The following is a 10,933-nucleotide window of genomic DNA, read 5'->3' as shown; positions in this document are numbered from 1 at the left end:
ATTAAGACTAAAGCCTCACGTAGCGAGCTGTAACAAAATAGCGCTGCAGGAAAAACCGCAGCAGTAACGCATTGTGTTTTTTTTCTGCAGCACTCTTCACTTTCTGCTTCCATTACACCTATAGGGAAACCGATGGTGTTTTCGTAGGTATAATTGATATGCTGCGATTTCCAAAACCCCAACAGTTTTAGAAATCACAGCATGTTCACTGCACATTCTTTTCCACAATGTGTGGATGGGATTTGCTAGAATCCTTTGCAAGAACTGTAAAATGTTGGGTTTTTCCGTGGTGTTTTCGCTACGTAAGGCCCCATCTTTGCAGTAAAATATCATACATGCTGTCATTTCTAAAACTAGGTTTTGGAAATGCCAGCATACCTATGGAAATGCCAGCAGTTTGGATATAATTGAAGCAGAAAATACACAGAGGAAAGCTTTGCAAACTTTCTGTGCGAAGGGCTACAGGAAGAAAATACAATGCGCCACGGCCATGGTTTTTCCTGCAGTGCTTTTTTGCTGTAGGACACCACGTGGAGCCTTAAGGGTGCATTCACACTGAGTAAACGCTAGCTTATTCTGAACGTAAAACACGTTCAGAATAAGCGGCGTCTAAAGCAGCTCCATTCATCTCTATGGGAGCCGGCATACAAGCGCTCCCCATAGAAATGAATGGGATGCTTCTTTCACTCCGAGCAGTCCCATTGAAGTGAATGGAGCGTGCCGGCGTGTACGGCAAGCTCTGCTCATGCCGGAGCGTACACGCCGGCACTTCCCATTCACTTCAATGGGACTGCTCGTAGTGAAAAAAGCAGCCCATTCATTTCTATGGGGAGCGCTCGTATGCCGGCTCCCATAGAGATGAATGGAGCTGCTTTAGACGCCGCTTATTCTGAACGTGTTTTACGTTCAGAATAAGCTAGCGTTTACTCAGTGTGAATGCACCCTTAGGCTTAAGGAGTTTTCCATCTCATTTATATTGATGATGTATCCTCAGAATAGGTCAACAATAAGAGACCCACTGATCAGCTGTATGAAGGGGCTATGGCGTCTGTGTATATCACATGTTGTCTGTTTACAGTGACCGTGTGATGTAATTCCAACCTTATCACATAGACGCATATAGGACCAGGCTGTAATTACATGACATGGCTGCTATGAAATGTATGACACTATGTAAACAGAGAAGCTGTCATTGCGCTTATACAGGTACCACGGTTCATTCAAGCAGCTGATTTTTCCATCATTCTGACTCCCAATGAAATTAATTAGACGCTGGAAAAAAATGTCCCGCTGGATCTTGCTGCGGATTCTGCAGCTGATTCGGAGGCCGCTGCTTGAGACTCTGCACTGGTTAGATCCATTTATGTGGGCCTAATCATTGGTGGAAAGCCACAAGGGCCTGATGATGCTCTGTATCCACCACCGTGAGTGGGGGGGGGTGTCAGAAAGTAAAGAGGAACATGGGCAGATTCCTAAAATTCCTCTTTACTTTCTGATGTCTGACTGGGTTCTATCTACTTGTATGGAATGGACTGTATTACATGTAGGTGCGCCTCAGCAAAGGGGGCCTACTGAGGCTCTGTCGCCCAAGGGCTCACACAATCCTGGAGCCGGCCCTGGTGCTAAGCCTTATGATGTTCCTTTGAAAACCATTAAAATATTGTCAAGAAAACTCTTGTCACAATATCAGGATTAATTTAACTTTTTTTTTGCTAAATTACTGGTAACCTGCATGATGTCATTGTTTTGAGAACAATTAAAATTTCCTGCTTATTCGCTGTTCTTCCACCTCCTTTTTTACAATTTTTATCATGTCATCAAATTTTTATCATTTTATCAAATGCTCCAAAAATAACTTGTTTGGGGATACGATGCCTTCCTCTGCGTTTTTCATGTCCATATCGCAGTATTGGAAAAAGTTTTTTATTTTACAAAACTAGCTCATTTTGGGGACTTGTAAGCACAGCAGGTTTTCTATATTGAAGAAAAAATATCTCTTTATGTGAGCAGAATGTCGCAGCAATACGGCATTGGCATTAGAAGAAGCGATGATTTTTTTTCTTCTTCTTTTATTTAGTTGTTATTATGCACAAAGCAGCAGTGGCTTTGAAGAAAAATTTGTGGCAGTCAATGTGCCTAGTTGTAACCAGAAGTGGCTTTAAAAGAAAAGTATCAACATGGTTGCACTGGATGAAGTAATCAATTTATGTGTTTATTAAGCCAACAATATGGCAACGGAAATGAAAAGTACAGAATTTGTAGAAAATTGCGTGGGTTTCCTCCGGATACTCCGATTTCCTCCCACAAACCAAAGACATACTGATAGGGAATGTAGATTGTGAGCCCTATATGAGACAGTGACCGACAATATCTGTAAAGCGCTGCGTAATATGATGGCGCTATATAAGTAAGCATAATAAATAAATAAATAATAATAATAAAATTTAAAACTGTGGCAGTCTGATTGGTACCTGACTGAAAAGTGAACTTTTTTTGGAAAATACTGCAAAAACCCCCCAAAACAAATGATCTATTTCCAGGATGTTCTGTCATGACAGCACAGCAGGAGTTTGCCTTTTGACCTCTGAAGGGACAGGAACACAGAAAGGTTAAAATGACCTCCCAAACCCTCCTCCCCAATGTTCTTCCTGTCCTTTGAGTGGCAGGTACAGAGAGGTAACTGGTGGTAACTGTTTCTTCCAGTCACAAGGTGGTTGTTGATCAGATGGGCATCCTTACCCTTCTCTGCCAGTTCTGGGTTCGCACCGCTACGGGTAGAGGTCCCCTAAGCCTGGGTTCTCTGCCTGGTTCAGCCAGATCTTCTGGTGGGGGCTGTGACAAGTCCCTTTCAAGCTGGGCTACTCCCCTACTTGAGCTCACGGCCCCCCTACAGCTCTAATGCCCTACCATGGCTTCCAGTGTCTCTTTGGCATTCCACATATACAGTCCTATGAAAAAGTTTGGGCACCCCTATTAATCTTAATCATTTTTAGTTCTAAATATTTTGGTGTTTGCAACAGCCATTTCAGTTTGATATATCTAATAACTGATGGACACAGTAATATTTCAGGATTGAAATGAGGTTTATTGTACTAACAGAAAATGTGCAATATGCTTTAAACCAAAATTTGACCGGTGCAAAAGTATGGGCACCTAAATAGAAAAGTGGCATTAATATTTAGTAGATCCTCCTTTTGCAAAGATAAGAGCCTCTAGTCGCTTCCTGTAGCTTTTAATCAGTTCCTGGATCCTGGATGAAGGTATTTTGGACCATTCCTCTTTACAAAACAATTCAAGTTCAGTTAAATTTGATGGTCACCGAGCATGGACAGCCCGCTCTCAAATGATCTGAAAACAAAGATTGTTCAACATAGTTGTTAAGGGGAACGATACAAAAAGTTGTCTCAGAGATTTAACCTTTCAGTTTCCACTGTGAGGAACATAGTAAGGACATGGAAGACCACAGGGACAGTTCTTGTTAAGCCCAGAAGTGGCAGGCCAAGAAAAATATCAGAAAGGCAGAGAAGAAGAATGGTGAGAACAGTCAAGGACAATCCACAGACCACCTCCAAAGAGCTGCAGCATCATCTTGCTGCAGATGGTGTCACTTTGCATCGGTCAACAATACAGCGCACTTTGCACAAGGAGAAGCTGTATGGGAGAGTGATGAGAAAGAAGCTGTTTCTGCAAGCACGCCACAAACAGAGTCACCTGAGCTATGCAAAAGCACATTTGAACAAGCCAGTTTCATTTTGGAAGAAGGTCCTGTGGACTGATGAAACAAAGATTGAGTTGTTTGGTCATACAAAAAGGTGTTATGCATGGCATCCAAAAAAACAGCATTCCAAGAAAAACACTTGCTACCCACTGTAAAATTTGGTGGAGGTTCCATCATGCTTTGGGGCTGTGTGGCCAATGCCGGCACCGGGAATCTTGTTACTGTTGAGGATCGCATGGATTCCACTCAGTATCAGCAGATTCTAGAGAATAATGTTCAAGAACCAGTGACGAAGTTGAAGTTATTCCGGGGATGGATACTTCAGCAAGACAATGATCCAAAACACCGCTCCAAGTCGACTCAGGCATTCATGCAGAGGAACAATTACAATGTTCTGGAATGGCCATCCCAGTCCTCAGACCTGAATATCGTTGAACATCTGTGGGATGATTTGAAGTGGGCTGTCCATGCTCAGCGACCATCAAACTTATCTGAACTTGAATTGTTTTGTAAAGAGGAATGGTCCAAATACCTTCATCCAGGATCCAGGAACTGATTAAAAGCTACAGGAAGCGACTAGAGGCTGTTATCTTTGCAAAAGGAGGATCTACTAAATATTAATGTCACATTTCTGTTGAGGTGCCCATACTTTTGCACCGGTCAAATTTTGGTTTAATGCATATTGCACATTTTCTGTTAGTACAATAAACCTCATTTCAATCCTGAAATATTACTGTGTCCATCAGTTATTAGATATATCAAACTGAAATGGCTGCTGCAAACACCAAAATATTTAGAACTAAAAATGATTAAGATTAATAGGGGTGCCCAAACTTTTTCATAGGACTGTAGGCCAGAAGAGCGGTGCTTTGTAACTGCCAACGTGGAGGGTACATGGCCGAAAGCTGCGTAAACGCCATCTTGATGCTAGAAATCTGAAGAATCAAATAATGCAAATAATGCAGCTTAACCAGATGGGGAGCTGAGCCTCCAGCTGCATTGCCCAGAAAACCTTATTTAGAGGTAAGAGACCTCAGTAAGGGTTCTGGTATCAGTATTATAAAATATTTGCTGCTGCTGTGTCTGTACTCTGGAGTATTCCCTGGCTATGGAACCCAAAAAGAAAAGCATTCAGAAATCATGCCCTTAGGCTATATCTGATTTATCTTATGCAAGTAGAACACATTGGAAGTTGGTGCTCAGTTGGTGATATTATTCCTAAAGTATTTGTGGAGACATCGGTTATCTATATTAAATTTTAGGACAAGACCCTTCCTCAAAACAGGATACTAAAAATGCTGTAAAAAATGTGCTCCCATTTGAAAAAGCAACTCTGCCGAGATTGCATTCTAAAGCTATTGAAAGACAAAAGCCCACTCTTTATGCCCGAGTTCAGGTCTATGGTTAGAGAAGAGGTTCAAAATGTGGATACTTTTCTAGTACCCTCTCAAGAAACTCTCATGGAGCCCTCCACTAAGTGATTCAAAGGTGAATTGGAGGAGGGTGATGATATATTTCTATCTTCTTCGCAAGAGGATAAAAATTCTAATGACTGAAGACGTTGAGTCATTAGTTTAGCCTGTGAGAGCGACAATGAATACTCAGGATGAGAAGAAACCCAGGTCAACGCAGGATGAAATGTTTAGGGGTCTAACTGCCAAAATAAATCAAAAGTTTTTCTGGTGAATGAAAATCTAAAAAAAAAAAAAAAAAAATTCACTGAGTGAGAGGACACAGAGAAAAGGCTCTTTATTTCAAGAGAGCTTAAAAATTGCTTGGTCTTTAATCCAGAAGATACTAAAACACGCTACAGAGAGTGAATGTACCACTTGAGGATTCCTTAAAAGACCCTGTGGATAGAAAAGCTTTTGAAAAAGTATTATTGCAGTCTATGACACAAATGATCTAAAGGGCACAGGATCAAAAAAATGTAAAAAAAAAAAAAAATAATAATAATAATAATGTAAAAGTTTTGAAAAATATAAAAAAAATAACTAAAAGTTTCAACCACCCCCTTTTCCTAGAAAGACATCTACATAAATAGGTAAATATAAACATAAACAGATTAGGCATCAAATTCAAAGACGCCTGAAGTATTAAAATATAAAAACATCATTGTGGGGGAAAAAATCTAAATGAAAGAAACACCATTTTTTCTCTGCTTTGTCCTGTCAAACAATGATATTGAAAGTGATCAAAACACTTTACAGTGGCGGCCAAAAAAAATACACCAGTGGATTTTGTCAAATGTATGTGATGTGTATAAATGGAGTCCCTACAAATGATATGTATACCGCCTACTACGAAATCGACTGAAATTGTCACGTGACATAATGTACAAAATTGTCAAATACTCGTCATCCAGGAGAAAAGAGGATAGAAATGGAAAAAGACAAGAAATAATTTTCGCTACAATCATTACATTTTGTGAAATGATGCGGGTTTTTTGGCCACCACTGTACAGTTTTCTAAAATCAATGAAAACTACATATTGCCCTGAAAAAAAGACACCTTACAGCGACATACACTGAAATATAAAAAGTTATGGGTGTCAGAATATGGCAACTTAAATAATAATTTTTCAAAAATTTTTGTAAAAAAAAAAAAAGCCTGTAAGAAAAAGGTGATATTGCTTTTTTTTTAATGACAACCCATTCTCAGTTTTTTCCCCAGATTCCCATACATTGAACAGACTATTAAGAGGTACCATTTTGAAGAAGACAAAAAAACACAAAAAACCAAACCCATGTATGACTATGTAAATAGAGAAATGAAAAAGTTATTGGTTTTGGAAGGCAGAAAGTAAAAAGCAAAAACAGAAAAATGAAAAATAGCTACTTCCAGTAAATTAATTTAAAGGGTTGTCCAGGGACTTTAGAGGAGACTGGGGAAAGTGAAACATAAACAAATATATCATGCTAGCCTGTCCCTGGAGCTCCAGTGTGGTAAAGCCGCCACCAGAAGTCCTGCGCCACACGACCGCTAAGGACAATCAACGGCCTCAGGAAATGAATCCGTAATGTATGTGAGATATCATTCCTTATGGAACCCGTCACATTAAAATGCAAAGGAAATACAATCAAACACTACGTATGACTTCCCCCTTGACCTTTTAGTATAGAAAAAACAGGATTTAAAGTAACACAATATAGGTTATACTGAATCTATTCCCATAATATGCTATTCCAATCTACTCAACTCCTCCTAGAACATGAGGTTTGAATATTGCTGTGCATTTTCATGTGACAGATTTGCGTTAAACTGCGTGCCACCAGGGCGTGCCTGAACAGCACATGGATGACATTGGTGGGCCGCCCATGCCTCCACGGCCCCATTCTTTGAAGTCAGTGAGCACTGGCTGTAAAATGGACAGCAATAGGACCTGAAAATACACTTTTGTACGTATGGGGCCATAGAAATCAAAGAGTCAGTGTGCTAGCCATAAAAAAACACACAGACAGTGCATACGAGTGTGTGCATGAGGCCTTACGCTGTGCTTCTTCCCCGCAATTTTGTTATTAAAAAAGTGCTTGGTGTGAACAAAGCCTTACACTCATGTAAGCTTATGTGGCTAAGCTTCAGATTTGAGGATCTGTAAAGAAACATTCAAGACCTGCACATAACGTCGACCATGTTTATAAGCTCGCTGCCTGCCAGTACCCTTTGCTATAATGTCCAGAACACTTGGGGTGGCCATAACAGCAGCCCTTTGATAACGTGATTTAGAATTGCTGGAGCGATACTGCACAGTGTACTTTACAATGTTGTCAGGGACATCAAGGGTTCCCTCCAAGTATGTTGTAGAGTTCCAAATAATGTCATTCATCAGTTCTACAGCCAAATATCACACACACGGTTGTGTCTAGAATGGAGTTGCTCCTAATAGGTATAATGTCGCAGGAAGGTGCGGAGCCTCTCTGAAGAGGGCAGGTATTTTGTATCACAGCTTGGTATTCTATGGAGCAGAGCACATGTAGATGGAGAACAGAAAGCAGCGAGTCCTGATGTGTGGGACTGCATGATGGAAGGAGAGTAATAGGATTATTTAACTTTGAACTGCATGTTGGAGGACGCTGAGGCAGGGACATAACTACCAGCGGGCCCCTGATGTTTTTCTGTTTCTTAATAGGCCTCCAGAAGGTAACGGGCCCTATCTACTTACTGGTCCTCGCTCGTGCTTGAGGCTGCCACGCTGCTCCTTCTGTGGAGGCAGTTGTGATCAGGAGAGGGGATCGGTAAGTGAAAAGGCCCACACACCTCACAAACACCGCTATCATTATACTCGAGGGGGGGGGGGGTTTCAGACCCCTCCCCCCCCCCTTCCCGAGTATAGCGTTCAGAAGCTAAATACTATATCCTAGTGGGCTAAAGGACCCTCGATGACGTCTACATCATGTGATCAGACATGTGTGGGTGGAGATATTCTGGATTGTACAGGACAGTGCAGTGTTACACAAGAAGAGGAGACTAATGGAAGGATTGAGTCAAAATTCTAGTGGGCTAAAGGACCTGGACCTTTTGTCTAGAGATGAGCGAGTAGTATTCGATCGAATACCTCACCGCCATAGGTATGCATGTAATGGGCCGAACACCAAAGGGTTAAGCGCATCAAATATTCGATGCGTTTAACCCCTTGGTGTTTGGCCGCTTACACGCATGCCTATGGCGGCGAGTTATTCGATTGAATACCACTCGCTCATCTCTACTTCTGTCGACTAGCTTTTAGCCTCAAATAAATGAGCTGAGCTGTGAAATCAAGCACAGCTCATGTGGACGCTGATCAGCTATGGACTTCTGGCAATCTGTAATTGTCCACTAGAGATAGCTAGTTTTGAGCAGAAGGACCAGGTCTCTCAGCCCACTAGAATTTAGCCTGCTCTATAAAAGAATGCTAAATCCTAGTGGGCTAAAGGAACAGGTCCCACTAGAGATAGCTAAATCCTAGTGTGCTATTAATTTTGCCTGCTCTATATAGGAATACTAAATCCTAATGGGCTAAAGGACCAGGTCCCTATGTTCTCTTGGATTTGGCCTGCTCTATATAGGTATGTTAAAGCTTAGTACTTCAATTTGTCTCATTCTTCCTGCTCCGTATATGCATTTCTCATAATTTGAGCCTATTGGCACATTTAGATGTACAGGTGTGGTCTGGACAAAGCGGTCGATGTATTGGTCGCATTTCCTTGATTGACCATAGGTCAGATGAGCAAAACTCACTCTAATATAGATCACTATGACACAGTAAGTTTCAGGTTCAGATGAGGTCAGGCTAATGCCAATGTGACATGGACTGACATAAAATAAGTCTGGTTAAGTGTGTCTCATAGTAATACTTGTCATCTCTCCCAGGAATGTCAGAGAGACTTCCAGAAGAGCTGCACAATCTTTTGGATACCCCACATACATCCCGATCCCCTCATTTTGTTGCCAATTGGAACTGATCCTTGGAGTAGTTGATTGAAACTTTTTGTGGCTAGTTGATAAACCCCATTCTAGTGCTCAGAAGGAGCTGGTCCTTTAACCCAGGGGTCCCCAACTGCCGGTCCGCTTACCAGTACCGGGCCGCGGGGCATGTTGCACCGTTCCGCGTACTGGCAGCGAGGAGTCAGCAGCTGCCACAACACTGACGCTTGGTTGTTGCTCATCGGGATAAGGTGAGCAAAGTGTGGGGTTGAGCCGGGACCCGCTGTATGTCAAGGATTCTAGTACTATGCAGGACATGCAGCGGGTCTTGGCTCCACCCCGCACTCGCCTACCAAACTTTGGGCAACTACATTACACTTCACTTGTCCCTGTGACGTGTAATGTAGCTGTAGTGAGGCTGTAGTGAAGGTAATAGCAGCATTAGGAGTGATATCCGTCATCAGTAGCCATCTTCATAACAGTGTTTGTCATCAGTAGCCATCTTCATAACCTGCAGTGTCCGTCAGTTTGCACTTTCTCTTGTGTTTTCATATGTACATGATTCTAATCTACACCCCCATGCTTAAGCCTGCCCCTGACCACACCCCTTCCCGCCCCTACCGGGCCATAGAAAAATTGTCTTGCTGAAACTGGTCCCTGGTGGAAAAAAGGTTGGGGACCACTGCTTTAACCAACTAGTATTTTTAGGCTGAGGCCCCCTGTTGTGGAAAACTTTTTTTGTTGCAGATTTTCCTGCCTTTTTTTGAGCCAAAGCCAGGAGTGGATTAAGCAGAAGGGAGCAGTGTAAAAACTTCCTATATATTTCACATTCCTTCTGTAGCTACTCTTGGCTTTTGCTCAGAAAACTGCAGCAAAATCTGCAACAACAAAAAAGCTGAATTTCTTCAAAGTGGGGCTTCAGCCTTACACTGTGTAGAGCAACTGAATCCTTATGTTCTGAACCAGCTGTATTCTAGTGGCAGGGTGAACAAGTCTTTAACCTACTAGATTGTAAATGTAATCCTATTAATATTATAAATGTGAAAGTTTGTGGGTTTGTGAGTTTTGGATGTTCGGATGTTTGTTCCTCAATCACGCAAAACTCGCTCCACCGATTTGGCTGAAATTTTCCACAAACATAGCTAATACACCCGATTGCGCAATAGGCTACTTTTCGTCACAATAGCGCACATACGTTTGTGCCAGGACCCCCACAAAACCCAAACTCACACCACCATCTCTGCAATCTCACACACTTTGGACCATAGCAAGCCACAAAATTCATATTGCCCTCTACAGCCTCACCCCTAACCCCACACAATCACATATACATATACTTTACCACTCTGCCCCTCACCTTAACAATACTCCAGGAGGTTCTCTTTAACGCTCCGGAGCAGCCATGTTTGCCGACCCCCACCGCTCTGACAATCCGCGACACCGCCCACCCATGTCAATACCCCTAGGCGATCTAATAAATGCAAAAAAAAAAAGTTTAAAAAAAAGTAAAAAAAATATAAAAACAAATAAAAAGGATTAAAAATTCAAATCACCCCCCTTTCCCTAGAACACATATAAAAGTAGTTAAAAACTGTGAAACACATACATGTTAGGTATCCCCGCGTCCGAAATCGCCCGCTCTACAAAGCTATACAAATATTTTTCCTGTTCGGTAAACGCCGTAGCGGGAAAAATGGTCAAAAGTGCCAAACCGCCGTTTTTTCACTGTTTTGATTCTGATAAAAATTTGAATAAAAAGTGATCAAAGCAATAACATTTCCCAAAAATGGTAGAAATACAAAGTACACCCGG

The sequence above is a fragment of the Leptodactylus fuscus genome, chromosome 1 (assembly GCF_031893055.1).
Source record: "Leptodactylus fuscus isolate aLepFus1 chromosome 1, aLepFus1.hap2, whole genome shotgun sequence".
Lineage (NCBI taxonomy): Eukaryota > Metazoa > Chordata > Amphibia > Anura > Leptodactylidae > Leptodactylus > Leptodactylus fuscus.
This window is presented reverse-complemented; position numbering follows the sequence as displayed.